At 30.3% G+C, this 15830-nt stretch overlaps 1 protein-coding gene and 1 non-coding gene across 2 annotated transcripts in view; both read right to left on the reverse strand.

The window, feature by feature from the left end:
* Positions 1 to 12075, reverse strand: part of LOC119670944 (tensin-3-like) — a 34373-nt gene extending 22298 nt beyond the window's left edge. The window contains exon 1 of the mRNA XM_038081401.1: positions 11998 to 12075. The gene's annotated coding sequence lies outside the window, so the exon portion shown is untranslated. The remainder of the gene's footprint in view (positions 1 to 11997) is intronic.
* A 689-nt stretch (positions 12076 to 12764) lies between these two features.
* LOC119673648 lies at positions 12765 to 12961 on the reverse strand. The gene has a single exon (XR_005252162.1). It is a non-coding gene; the product is annotated as a U2 spliceosomal RNA (small nuclear RNA).
* Between the last annotated feature and the right edge of the window lie 2869 nt (positions 12962 to 15830).

Below are 15830 nucleotides of genomic sequence, written 5' to 3' on the forward strand. Positions count from 1 at the left end.
TAGCACTGTCTAATATCAGAGTAAACACTAACCGGATGGGGCGGTACACGGATCTTTGATCAACCATTAAATAATCACGAAGCTTATGAGGAATACACAAATAAGTCAGTGAGATAGGTGGGACTCTGGAGAAACCCCCCAGCTATCAAAGAGTAAAAGTGTCCTGATGCACCAACTTGGAAAATGCTCAACATTAGTTTAGCTTGCTTTTATTAGAAATATGTAAAAGTATTCATAATAGTTAAATTTAATGAAAATGAATTAATTGTTAATCCATTTATAAACTATTTGCGATTTGAGAAAAAATAGTAAGCATTGTTATGTTTTTAAGGCATTTTCATCAGTACATTTTTCAAAATTCTATCGAAATCATTCTAATAATGCACTATCTCTTCATCGAAAATATCAAAATAGTCATTACGGTCATGAATCATTTTTCCCGAAGTAGTTTGAGAACACTAAGTAGTAATTAAGCATCCGATCTGTAGAATATGTTGCTAGATGCTCTAGATCAATAAGATTAATACAGCTCATATATAGTTAAGTACAGACTTTTATAAGTTTTTTAGCTAAAGTGTGTCTTTAGCTGATGAAATGAATGAAATGTCTTGATAAAGTGTGGTGTAGACACGTTGTTCCATTAATTTTATATTTTATATTACGGATTGTTGTGACTTGTTAATATGATATAACTTTTTTTATTGAAAAGAATTTTAAAGAGACTAAGCGTGGTGGCAGCCCAGTAATGACCTGGAAAAGGACAGTTCAGCAAGACATGGGCAAATCGTTTAACGAGTTGAGCGCAATAGCACAAAATAGAAACCAGTGGAAAACTTTTGTAGCTTCCTTAAGCTCCTAATGGAGTATGGAAATAATAATAATAATAACATTAAAAAAAATACAGAGAAAAATTTAAAATATTTTTTTTCACACCAAAAATAATAATAAAATTAATTATAAACAAAATTCAAAGTCAAATGGGAGCACATATTATATTAATAAATATTGTATATAATTTTTTTTTTGTGATGAGGAGATGGAATGTTGTGTCCGACTCCCTAATATTTTTATGTAGTATACTCCCCCACGGAACCGATTTCGCAATACTTCGAGGAATAAATATTGTATATTAGTGTCATGTATTTAAATATAAGATTATATGAAAGATATATGAGATAATATAAAAATATAAAAAAATATTTCAAATAATTTTTATGTATTGTATATTAGTGTTATATATTTTAGGATATTATATAAGATTATAAAAGTATAGGAATGAATTTCAGATATTTATTTTGCAAATTAAAAAAATGAAAACAAAAATAATTATAAAAAAAATTCAACTCAGTCAAAGAGTCAACTCATATCACATCAATATAATCAAAAACCAAATAAATGACATATTCATAATCGAACACGAAATTCATTTTGTGTAATTCATGGAGCCACGAACCGTCATGTGTCAAGTCGTTCCATTAAAATGGTTCCAAATGCTTTTGGCATAAACAAGTTGAAATATCAAATCGAATTTCATATGCGTTTTATGCCGCAATAATCATTAGGAATGACACAGCGTATGAGCAACCGAACATCAGCTCCCCAGCTCCCACATATATGAGTACCATATACAATATAATGCAATATCAATATCAATTCTAATACCAACAGCAATTCGATTGACTTCAATTCAATATGAATTCAATTTAGAAATCGCGAGCAAAAAATAAAACATAAAACTGCAAAAACTCGTGGAAACCCGTGGAAAATAATGCAGGAAAACGTACGTATATCTATAAAATTGTATTAAAAACCAACAAGTGGAAAATTGCGCACAGCTGCCGAACATTGTTATTGTTATTGCATTATGAAGCGATAATGGCGACGGCGGTAATATGGATGATGGCGGTGGAAAAGTAAGCGCTGACACCAAATTACAAAATGGCGGACTTAGGCAATATCAAACTTACGGGTGGTTAGATACAACGCCGGCAAAGCTCAAAAATGAAAAAAAATCGTAAGTATTTTTGAGTAAAAATTTTTTTTATCATAACTAATTTCTCAGCATTCCTCACCTACTTTGCATATTGGCTTTGCTGGGAACCAGTGATGAAGTGGGGCGTGCAAATAGTTGAAATGTCATATGCGGTATGTGATTTTGTTGAAAAAGTTAAGTAAAGTTTAAGCTACCGGAAAAGCTGCTATTTGCATGCTTGCGAACGCAACCGTCAGTAGGTAAACATATCAAAATTTTATGAGTTCGCGCCAACATGGAAATACGGAAATATCGTCTGGAATCGAATTTCAGAGCACATATTTGCATAGCAATCCGAGTACAAGTACGAGTACCACTGACTGCTATGTGGCTGTGGAGTGCGATGGATGTGGAGGATGGAGTATGAATGCAGTCTGACAGCGTTACTTGTAAATGTGTCATGACAAATATAAATCCACATTTTGTGTGCTGTTACACATATTACTTATTTGTTTTTCCCCTTATTTTTTTTTTTTTTTTGTTTGAAATATTTTTCTGCTGACTTATAAGCATTTTTGGTGTGGGCGCATTTTGAATTATTTTTATGGATTTGTGTGAAGTTGTGCACTGGTGACAGTTCAATAAAAGTTGTAGCAATGCTGACACAGTTTTAAAGTTGGGAATATAAGTTGAGAATATATTTGCATATAAGTTATAAGTTTTACTTGGTTAAGTTTGAAATTAAATTAAAAAACTTTTTATTACTCATTTTACTTCTTCCCATAATACCACTAAGCACTACGACAGTTCCTTAAAGTATTTAATAAAGAAAGATTATGAATATGCATTTTAATTTGAAAGAAAAATTTGCACATAAAAATAAAATTAAATAAATTCAAACTAAAGGTTGTAAAAAAAAACTGTCCCGATCAGACGAAGACAAGCCAGTCCGTATGTAATATAATAGAAATATAATTTACAAGCAAATTCTAAAGCTAATATGCTCTCCTATAGATCTGTGGTAATATAACGGAATATTATTTGAGTTTAAGTGGGCTTTGAGCACAAGGTCGCTATTTCTATTCAATCTAGTCTATTGTCTCATGTCTCATGTTCCACATTTGTGGGCCTGTGGCACTTAATAAATATTATAAATATTTAATAAGTATTTTTATAATAAATATAATCGAAATTGAAAGAAAAGTTCTGTTAGAAAGTTCTTAAAAAGTAGTAAACTACAAGAACAAAATTTTTATTTATTTAATTTAATTAATAGTAATTAATAAGAGGTATTTCGAGTATTGTCAAATACTCAACATTAGTAGTGTTGGAATTATTTTTTATATTTATTATAAGGAAATAATAATTTGAGACTGCAAGTACCAATGGTTGAATACGTACCCTGCCAAATGCAAAATTCAGAGTCAGCATTCATTAGCCAACTGAACTTGACTCCTGTACTTGACTCGTATGTTGGAATTTTGGAGTTTTTGTAAATTTGCTGTGAAAGTTCATTAACAAATACATTTACTGTGTCACATTTGAACAAAATCATAAATCAGTTACAGAATAATTGAAATAATTAATTGTATTTATATTTTTAATTCTTACATTTCTATACTATTCTAAAATTTTCCAAAATGCTGTTAATGCCTTATGGCACCTTTACTATATCGATATTAGATGTTAAGACTATGGCCTCAACAAGTTGAAGCTCATTCTAAGCGGTTCCAGAGGCATGTAAACGAAGAGGTTAGCAGGCTTCTTATTACTACAGACCTACTCCAACTAACTGAACTAATTAGAAGCTGTTTTTGAAACGAATTATCTACTTTATGTTTTTTGTTTTTATAACACAATATAAAATTATTAACTAAAAGTTATGTTTATTGCAATTTAATAGTTCATCTGCTTTCAAAGCTCATCGATGCTGATGTTTACCTATGTGATACAGTTATTTTAAATATTAAATTTAATATTTACTATAGATAATTGAAAGATTTAAACTAATTTATATGTTAACTAAATTATTTAATTAATTTAATTTAAACCAATAAAAATGGTAAAAATAATTATAAATACCATTAACCTCCATGCAAAGAAAATTTTTTGTGTAATTTTTCTACTTGTATCTGGAAGCGGTATTATCATCAATAATAATTTTTTGTTTATTTGATTCATCTTGAGGCAAATAATGATTAATTTAATTTTCCATTTAATTTACGGATTACTCAAGTGGAGCGCACTTTTATCTCATGAAGTACTTAAATTCGTTGTAATTGCACTTGAAATCGTACAAATTGGCAGAACTCTTGGCATTAGCTCCAGCTTATGGAAGAGTTTTGTACTTTCGTTCATGAGTAGCACTCGAAAGAATTTCATTTTATTGAAGATGCAATTAAAGTGAATTTCACAGTTTATTAATTGTGATTCAGAGCAAAACTCAACTTGAAAAATTTTTGTTGCCTGTAGAGTTTTAGATATTTTTGGTTGATTGTTTATCTATACATACATATGTATCTGCTTAGCTATTTTGTATTGTGTATTAGTATGAATATTTCAACTTTTTATTGTCCAAGTGTTACTGACGACTTAGCGGTGTTATTACTTTGAACGGTTTAAGTATTTCAGGTGTCAGTCGCCATATACGCTAAACGAAAATCTAAGATAAATAAGGTTTTGAGTTGTTGTGGTTGCAAGTCAAAATTTTGAAGTATTTATGATAGTATGAAATTGTAAATATTGTAAGATGCTGTATTATCCAACATTTTAGTGACAGTAGAGGACTGCAACATTTCGCTGCAGAGGTTCCCATGAAGAATCATCTTAAACTGGTTTGTGGTGGCTGCCAGAAATGTTGATCAATTGCAACCACAATAAGTAACAATTTAAGCTATTATGGCGCACATAACAAAACGCACGATTTGATGCAGCATAATTATTGCTGTCAACTCAACAAGCCATCAACATCAATTTTAACCACAAGTTCCGACAATTCACAATTTATGTACTTCATGGGGGTCTTATGACAAGCAAATACAATTATACGTTAAGTCCACAAAGTGACCGCTCAAGAGTTAAGTAAAATAAAATTTTTCTTGAGAAATAGAATTAAATTGGCATGACCACAAAAACAGGAGCAGAAGATAATGGGCAGAGTGATGTACAAAGGTGTAGTTTGAGGATTAATGTTTATATTTTAGACTTTATTAGATAAATTCTTATTAGAAATTTTTTTAAATTTATTTTAAACTATTTTCAAGTTATTTTTGCAATATATTTCTATTCCGTATTATTACTCTTCTTATATAAAAAAATGTATAAATAGTTTTTTCTTGAGATATGTTCAAAATTGTTACTAGATTACAAATATTTTTGTGTTATTTTGATTATCTGACACAGGGCTGTCCAAACTACGGCACGCGGTTAATGTTTGTGCGGCCCGAGACATGTTTTTAATCTACTACAATTACGCAAATTTTCTTACGGTGTACTGGTAAAACTACATTATTTAATTTGTATAGTATACCAAATAAATGAATTTAAATTGATAAATTAATAAAACTAACATTGACATTAAAACCGTATTTTTATTTTTGTGGAAAACAACTATGAACTTTATGTAGATATTTCTTTCTGCGGCCCTCCAATCTGTATAGTGGTTTGTATTGGCCCGCGATCGCACCCGGTCTGGACAGCCCTGTTGTAGATGAATACACAATTAACAAATTATGTACGAATAATATAAGCTCAAAATTTAAAAGTATTTAAATCTATAATGTACACTACCAGGATATCGTATGAGCAGTCATCGTATGCAGTTCAGTTATCGTGTTTTTATAAGAAAGTACGGGAAGTCAACAAGAGTGCGTAGATAGTCTGATAAAATGTTTGTATAACAGAAGAAGAAGAGCTATGATCTAGATTGGAAAATATAATATACAACTAATACAGTAAAACATAACTGGTTATGCCAACGATATACTACCCGTAGTGTACATCACAGATAGGACACATATTACCTTTATCACTTAGAGAATGGGTACATGTTTTCAGTTCTAAAGTTATAAAAATAAAGGTTGAGCAAATTATTTTATTAATTAATTAAAATTAAAATTTTTATGTTGAAAGACAAGAATTTTCAGAAATAGTAAAAAAAGTAATAATGAGCTAATTTTTAAATTATAAATTTAATGTTTCAGTTAAATAAAATTTTAGGGTGACCATATAGCACTATTAAATATCTACTAAATACTACTTGAAGTAGTAATATTAAATACTACTAAATATATATCCTACAAGAATACATGAGTAATCATACATCCAATACATCAGTATACAGTATCAGTATAACAAAATCCAAATGGAGCAAGTAGGTATTTAGAATAGAAGTAGTGTTGTAATAGACTTCGAATAAAGAGATTAAGCATTATAAATATATTAGGTAAAGATTTATTTAATTTAAGTAATTTTAAAAAATCTCATGATTTTCATATAATAAAATTTAAAATTTGGTTTATTCTATTAGTGCTCTGGTACCAAATACATGCTTGGGAAATGACATAAGCAAGAAAATCGATTGTATCGATTGCATTCCAGTAACCCAAGCATCCTACTAAACATCTGACATCAGATTTCAAGACTTCAAAAAACAAAAGTTTATTTTTATCAATTTAGGGTAATTCTGATGAATGCCGATGAGAAGTGAACTCATTTAATGATATGTTACTATTAAATATATTCCTGAAAATCGTTTGAGAGAAATTCAGTAGTGGTGTGCGTATGAAAGCAGAATATATAGACATCGATACAGCGATGGGTTATAAAGTTCATAGAAGAAAGTGGATATTGTAACTACATAAATTGCAAAATTAATATCTATCGGTCACATAATCATACTAAGATAGACTCAGTAAATATAAAATTTATTGTTAGCAGTGATTTATTTAGATTCTAGCGTGGATGAGTACGACTAATGTTGTTAGATTTTATCAACTATGTCTTGTTAAGATTGTAATGCGGCAGAACTACGACTATAGAACTATAGATTGTGTCGATGATGATACATTGTAAATATTTCTGAAAAATTGGTGGACTATTGTGATTATAAGAATAACTGAAGATAAATTCTGATACAGGTCAAGTCCCAATATAGATAGTGCAGCCAAATGTGATAGTAATAATATGTATATGTGTAATATTACATATACATATTATAAGATGATCTTATCAATAAAGATTTTTGTATATAAATATTAGAAAGATTAAGATTTCTCATAAATTTCAATTTTCGTAAATCAATTTTTAATTTAACTTTTTCTTTTCATTATTAATGTTTAATTATTGAAGTTCATATAAAATTTTACCAAACCATTTCTCATATTTAATTCTAAAAATAATTTCTGAAAGTGAACATTAAAGGTACAAAACCTGTGATGAATTTCGCTAGACATCTCAAATTAAGTTCTGCAAATAAAATAATTTTGATTTTATAAAGCTGCGGTCAAAGACCGCAAAAAACAGTACCAACTTCATTGAAAATATAACCTTATAAAAAGCCATGCCACTGCCATTATGGAAACCACAAATGTAAGTTCACTTTTTGATAAAATACAATATATATTGTGATTCGTTCGTATCTGTGAGATTAATTTTGGTTTATGCTATCATTTTACTTTTATTTCTACAATTGCGGTTGGAGCAGTCGACGATCGGTAACAATATTGACAGCACAAGTAGCAAAGAGTCTGCAACATGCCACTCGTTCCGCATAAGATCGCAGACACCACAAAGCGCACCACAACTGCTTGGTTTGCTGCTGGTATGCGGCGCTTTTTTGCTGCAACATGCAACATGTAATGTGCAATTACTTTTCTTGAGCTACTGTTTCATGGCCAAGTTAACAGGCGCACAGTCACTGGGATTAGTAACGTGCAACAGTGAACAACTTTAGATACTGAGATACTGCAACTACTGGCTGCAGTAAGCGAAATCGAAACATCAGCATAATTATGAATAGTCAGCGGTAGCAGCACCATATAAAAGATGCAAGTTCAGCTCACTGAGAAATAAAGCGGCGCTTAGTAACTTGAATATTTATGGAGTGCATGCAGTATGTATTATGTATAGATATGTACATAGGTATGTACATAAGTAAATGAATGTTCTTCGAATTTGTGTTTTTATATAAGGCAAAGTATAGTTAATAGTTGCACTTAAGCGTATTCTGCAACTCATCATAGCCGATCAGTCAGTTGATTACAGTATCTACGAGTAAATGTGGCAAGAACAAGTGGCTTAACGGTAGCCTTGAATTGTGTTGCCGCTGTGTAAATAAATTGCCGTAAAAGAAAATAGAAAATTTTTCAAAGGAAAATAATTTTAGTCTGAAAACTGCTACGTAATTCAGTAGATACTGGTTAAATCACTTATATCATGTGAGAGTCTTATCTATCTATCTTTTTTTCATATGCACACAACCAGAATATGGATTTAAGCACATGCTAACATATATGCCTGTGTGAATTTGTCGGAAAAATTGTTAAAATATTAGAAAATAAACCGCAGCAGTCCATGCAGGCATTTCCATTTATTCTTTATAGATTTTCACCGGAAATATTAATTTTTATTGTATAATACGAGTATCCTCAAGCAATGTTTATTCAATGGAAATTTTTTCTATACTTCCAGTTTTAAATTATTAATATTTTTTATTTTTTTGGGTTTAATTTTGAATACAAATACTTAGGACCATATCGTCTGCCTGCTTTTTTCTCTGAGCCGATGTGTCTTTTATTGCCAATTAACAATTGCACGACTGCCCAGGCATAGATTGAGCTTTCCGTCATGCGCAGCGTGCATCAGCCTTGTAATTGACGTGCCCAGTGATCAGCGCTGACATCATCTGATGACGAGACTAAACACAAATCATTTTTTCCAGTTAATGTCGTGAAAATTGGCGGTTAAACTTCTATATTTTGTGCTATGCATAGCAATATTGTTAATGTTGATGATCGTAGACGTTATAATGATGGGTCATAAATTGAGTAAAATAAAGAAATTAAAAAATAAAAAATTGCGGTATAAAATTGCTATAAAATGATGAGTAGAAATCAAATATCTTCTCTCTGGTAATATTTTCAAGGTCATTGATATAATAATCTTTGCGGAAACATGTTTCTTCTTTGAATAATTTAGGTAAATCTAAAAATAAGTACAATGCAGACAGTATTAGTAGGGATATTCTGACTTTACTGAAGATAAATCAATGACTTCGTAATTGGTTTGAAAATAAACTTGGTAGTTGTAGATCCGTCTCAAAATCGACAAAGAAATAGCAGTTGAAAGACAACTGCTAAAGTCGTTTAACTTATATATAAAATATGAAAAAAAAAGTTTAAAATATGTGGACTGTTAGTGAAACTAAAGGGTATATATATACGATACTTAATACGAATACGATACTTAATTTCAAAATAGATTAATGAAATAAGCTTCTTTCATTTCAATGTTATATCCACAGAAGTAACAAATTATGGACTAACAGGAATTGATTGATAGAGTTAGATTAAATTAATGAAATAAACTTTTTTCATTTCAAAGTGAATATAAGAACTAACAAAGAACTAACAGGGATTGATTGATAGAGTTAGATTGAATTGACAGTCTTGTGCACCAAAATTAACTGAGGTCATTATTTGAAAATTGTGATAATTGTATCATCACAGATGAGACATTTACTGTAAGCTAGATTGGAAGTACTACCTTAAACGCATCCTAAAGATCTAATGTGCGAACAGCGTCTCGTCGTGATTCCTCGATTTGAAGTTGAAAAGAAGCAATCACACAAGTCTGTAAACTAGGCATTACTTAGAATTTAAAAAGATTACAGTTCTATCAAGTCAGTTAGAAATGAAGCATCAAGGATATCCATCCAATAGTCTTTTATGAATTGATGGGCACTAACACATGAGTTGAAGTACAGTTTCCTCCTCATGCAGATGGTCACAACCCTGACAAAAGTTGTTAGATGGTAGACTGAGACTGTCTTTTTAACACGTAGTGACTTGTTAATGCCAAAACCGAAATACTGAGTCGGTTCTGCTTTAGGTGGAACAACTGACTGATGCAAACTTTATCCAATTTGGAGCAGGAGTGTTTTAATCTCAATAAATAAATATATACTATACATATTAACGTTCAAGAATAGTGTGTGTTTTATACAGTTATAAACGACGCATTTAATACGCAAAAAGAAATATTTTAACAATAATTACTTTATAAATATTAATAATCTATAATGTGTGTTAATAATATTTACGAATTGCCAAACATATTCATATCAACAATTATTTGCTATCATAATTATTAATGCAGCCTAAACTTTTTGTCCTAATCCAGTAATTAAACATATAAGCAGAGTGGGTTTAGACTGCAAACTTATGGATATGCCATAAAGTTAATTAATGCAATTAAGTTATTATGAATACTTACACTAGTGAACATACTAAAAAGGTTAGCAGGGTTCAATTAAACAAGAAAAAAATGTTAGTAATTACAATTTCAAAGGCTGATTAAAATTATTGAAAAATTGAAACTTTAGCATTTTATAAGGATCGTGTAAGGAAATAAGGAGTTATAAGTCACTGTTTCATATTTTATTTTAAAATTATTTTATTTAAAGTGCGCTCTAGAATGCTCTAGAAAATTGTTATTATTATTAATTTTTTCATTGTTGACTAATCTAAAATTTGCTGAATTATTTTGTGTTTTCTGCAGACCGGCAGCACAAAGTCAAAAGCGTTTATTTAGTCTTAGTCAAGCAGTTAACATCAGCAATGCCAGTTTGGCAACGGCGTTATTTAAGGAATTTGCTCGTTTCGGTATTTACCTCTTACACAGTATGTATTGGGGCAACATCATATTTCTATGACAGCAAAAATAATGACTACAGACGAAACTATTTAACGCGAGGACTCGCACTTACGGTTAATATCGTAACCGTAGTGCTACTGCCAATTGTCCTGTGGGATAGTTTACAGATGTTAGACGCTCAGTTTTGGACGCCTTTGTTGACTGCTACAGGTAAGGTTGGTGCTGTTGTATATGGATTGCATATTATTTGTGCTGCCATGCATCGTTATTGGAGAGATCGTGCGGAGTATGAAATATTTCTGGATGTTAAGTACATACATCAACAATATTTGAAATACTTCCCTTTGAGAAGGAGTGTGCGCCAACGATTTTACAATTTGCTACTGTGGCGATGTATCTTCGCTATTTATGGATTTTTTACATCTGCGATTTGCACTAATTTATTACTAAGCAAGCGTTCATTCTACACAATATTGTTAAACTTTATTTTTAATAATGTGGATAATATTCTCTATACCACATTGTTTGCGTACTTTTTTGGTATGTGGTATATATGCCGTGCTTTGTGTGTCATCAACTCGCAGTTGTTGCAATGTTGGCAAGAATTGAAGCTTCTGTGTTCTATTGAAAGGAGATACCTTGAGCAGCAATTTGTTCTGAAGTTAAGTGATAAAGTACAACAGTTGCTGCGCATACATTGGGAGTTACTACGTTTAGTCAAAAGGTTACACAAATTGTATTCCTTTTACTTGCTGGCCACACGTTTCACCTGTTCTGTTTGGTCTATAATTTTTGGTTTCACTGGAATTGTATTTATGATGAAGAATGGAGATGTCTCCATTTGGTGCAGTGGTTTTCTATTATTTTCGATTATCATAAGTTTATCAACGAACTTATATTACACGGATTTAGTAGCCAGTCTAATAGTAGAAGCACAACAAGATACTGCCGATATTTTACGAGGCATAAGTGAGCTTCCTCTAAATTGTCAAAATTTTTATAAAACGGTAATAGATTTCTTACAGTTTCAATTCAGTATTTTGTCAATAATTATTATATTTTTTACAGTGTGAGTTATTTGGCTTGCAAGTCTGCAGCTTTCGTTTGGAAGTAGATCTATGTGGTCTCTTTTTTTTGAACAAGGAACTTACCTTCAGTGGCATTATAGCAATTATTTGTTATATTATAGTCTTAATACAGTTCTATTTATCATTGGGAGAAAATAATCTGAAAAAATAAAAAAAAATTTATTTTTTAAGATTTTTTTTAATTTAATATATAATATATAAATGTACAAAATGTCTGCTTAATAAACTTAAATATAGTTTGTATATATTAATAAAACCTTATATGAATCCAGAATTTAACAATAAAATAACAGCAGTTAATTTATGCTTTTTTATTTATTTTAATTCCTTCAAAAAAAATTACCAACGGATCTCAAATAGTTAAAAGATCTTTCTGATCTCTATGATTTAAAGTTGGAGTGTAAAAGTATAAAAACAATAGACCTTATATATTTAATGTCATTAATAAGTTTTGGTGCTAATGAAATATAATAAAGTAGTTAAAGTACAATTTCAATTATTTTTCTAATCAAATCTTAATAATTGTTTAATAATATACAACTTTTCATTATTTGAGCTCAAGTTTACTTTAAGCGAAAGGCCGTCACACTACAATCTAAGCACCTCTTATTAGAGATTTTTCTAACTTACCTATATAGTAAGTACATTTCCACGATTGACGCGTTAAATTTAATATTAAATCAAATTACAATTGCAAAATTAAGTGTTACTACCAGAGATAGCAATATTTACTCACTGCCATAGAGTGAAAAGCCATATCCTATAATAATTATTGCGTTATTATGATACAATTACAACACAATTCTTCTACAACTAAATTTGAATGCATTTATAATTGGGCCGAAATCCCGGCGGTACTGCATTACCGGGCCAACCCGCGGCAGAGGTGGAGCAAGCCCCTAAACACTCCGCCTAATTCCAAAAATCAGTTTAACATTTGTTGTCCTCCGATGGAGGATCTATCAGATGTTAAGCTGATAAGAACAGATACTACACTTTGATCTTAGCCATAAGGCCGAGAAGCGATAACTATTTACTCAAATTTACAAGATGTCATACAAAAATATTTCATACCCGCTGAGAATTATAAAATTAAATTGTGTATCATATTGTAAACTACAGAACAAACAGTTGTAGAAAAACAACCACCACTATTTATTGAAGATATACTCAATACGTTATTTTATATGTACTGCAGTTATGTATATATATTTTTAAAATACTAAAATATATGGATATATAAAATATATTACGGAGAAATCTTAAATCTATCTTAAATATGTACAAATCTTATAATATGTAATTATAATGTACATATGTACATTAGGGTGCCATTAATTTTCGAAAGTCGGAAAATTGCCCGCGGCACCCCCCAAATCGGTTCATTTTGCTAAAAAAATAATCTGTGTGAAATTTTAGTTCAATTGGATAAGTGGAAATGGTGCCCCAAGAGCTTCAAAGATTGGAAAATAACGATTTTTTCCATAAAATTCATCTTTGATTGCTTATATCTCCGACATATTTAATTTTACATAAAAACTGTCTTCCTAAAAGTTATAGATCTATTAAAAATAAACAATTCACTCATACAAAGTTTTTCTGTATTTGACAGTTTTTATGTAAAATTAAATATATCGGAGATATAAGCAATCAAAGATGAACTTTATGGAAAAAATCATTATTTTCCAATCTTTGAGGCTCTTGGGGCACCATTTCCATTTATCCAATTGAACTAAAATTTTACACAGATTATTTTTTTAGTAAAATGAACCGATCTGGGGGGTGCCGTCATCCGATTTTAAAAAAAAATAATTGCCCATATACCTTAATGGCACCCTAATGTACATACATATTATATATGTGAATGGATATTTTTGTAAGTCGTAATTGCTTAAATATTATTTTAATTATTGTTTTTATTTTATTTATTTAACTATTTATTTGTTGAAATTGAATTTAAAATCATTTAATCCTATTATATGTATATAAATAAAGTATAAATTAAATTAAGTATAAATTAATATATGTATAATAAATTTTCTTTATATGTACATATATAAATTTGACTTTACTTCTATGCGCATTGATACATATGTATTATAACTACAATGAGAATATACTATATACATATATTCATAACTACAATAATAAGCTGACAGTTTCATTCTGAATATAACAATATATGAATATATATATAAATTTCAATATATAAATTCGGCTATAGTATAAATATAGACTTACGAAATTAATTTGATATCAGTTACGAAATATAGTCAATGACTTGCAACTGTATGCATGACAACAGATATAAAAACATTATCTTAAGACCTATTAATCTTAAGGCTGGTTAGTGAAGTACGATCAGTAATCAGCAACGGCAATAGCTGAGATTTTACCCAAGCTAAACTTGATTGTCCAGGCAGACTATTACATACCGTGCGTTGATAGAGTGAAAATTAAGCTAATCGGAAATACGATTCAGGTTGTATTATCTCACAATCATATAACTCTCTCTAACAGACTCTCGCCTGGGGAAAAAAAATATCTATCCGAATAGATTAAATACAATAGGGCATAGAATACAGTATGAGGAATACCTGAAGAAGCCGACAGGAACTTGAATGGTTCTACTGAACAATAACTTAATAATAAATCAATCCATCAAACCAGGTGGTGTCAAAAGCTTTTTCAATGTCAAGTCACATGGAACTGTGTGTGGTATAGGCTTATGTAAATTTCATTTTATAGGTGGTTCAGAGATTGCGGTTTTCAGACGAGGTTTCATATAGCTTACTGACCGAATTTATAAGGTTGAAACAGTGCAACAACTGAGACGGTTAGGTTTAGATCTGCTTTTCTTGATGCCAGCTATCTTTCAAGGTTGAGGAAAGCCGCCCATATTGTACAACATTTATCAAAATGTTCATTTTTGGAATTATGCCAGATTTAGGAGGTTATTTAGAACTACAATATCAGGAAATAGTAGGTCATGCCAGGTCTACAATAAATAATATAAAATGTTATATTATTATTAGACTATTTGAAATGCTTTTGACAGGTGTAAGACCAACCACAAAAAAAATATTTTCTATACACTACTTTTATTTTATATTACATCATGTTAATAGATCGTTTAATCCTAATTATACCTAACATAAGCTCGTCTATTTAAGTTTACGAGCATTAATTTTGTGATAAATATTTTTGAGGCTCTTTATTTATATTTCTAGAAAATTTTGTAGCTACATAAAGTACAGATTATTAGGAACTATTCGAAGAATTTGTATTAATGAACAAATCAATGAAAATAGAATTTTTATTTGATAGTATAAAGTTTTATTTATACTGTGGCTATTTGCCAAAGAAGTTTCCTCTCCAGTTTGAGAATTTATTACTACTCCGATGACATTACATTACAAATTACTTGATTGGCAACAAAGATGAAAGCTGAATCCAAATGCTTTGTCTAATGAGCCGCATGATTAAGGTGTCGATGTACAATTGTGAATGTAGCTATTCTCGTACTCCATAGAAGGACACTAAATACCGGCACATTGCAGATGTAATATGAATTCATTATTTCAGGTGACAATGGTGTCGACGAGTGAAGGAAGGAAGGAATGTGCGCACTGCAATAATCGTTATAAGTTATAAAATAGTAGTCGCCACTTCTGTTATAGATTTTCTGTGTGTTCGGTTTGCTGGTCTACAGGAAAGCTTAACTATTTTGATTTATATTTAATGGAGTACATTAAGCTACAATGCCCTATGCAATCCCGCAAATATTGAATATTTATGCGTATGCGTGTCTTGTGTTAACGAGAGTCGGTGAGAATAAGATTTGACGTGAACCATTAATTGCATCATTAGCTTAGATAATGACCGCACAGACTTCA

Source organism: Teleopsis dalmanni, chromosome 1, assembly GCF_002237135.1.
Source record: "Teleopsis dalmanni isolate 2A chromosome 1, ASM223713v2, whole genome shotgun sequence".
Taxonomy (NCBI): Eukaryota; Metazoa; Arthropoda; class Insecta; order Diptera; family Diopsidae; genus Teleopsis; species Teleopsis dalmanni.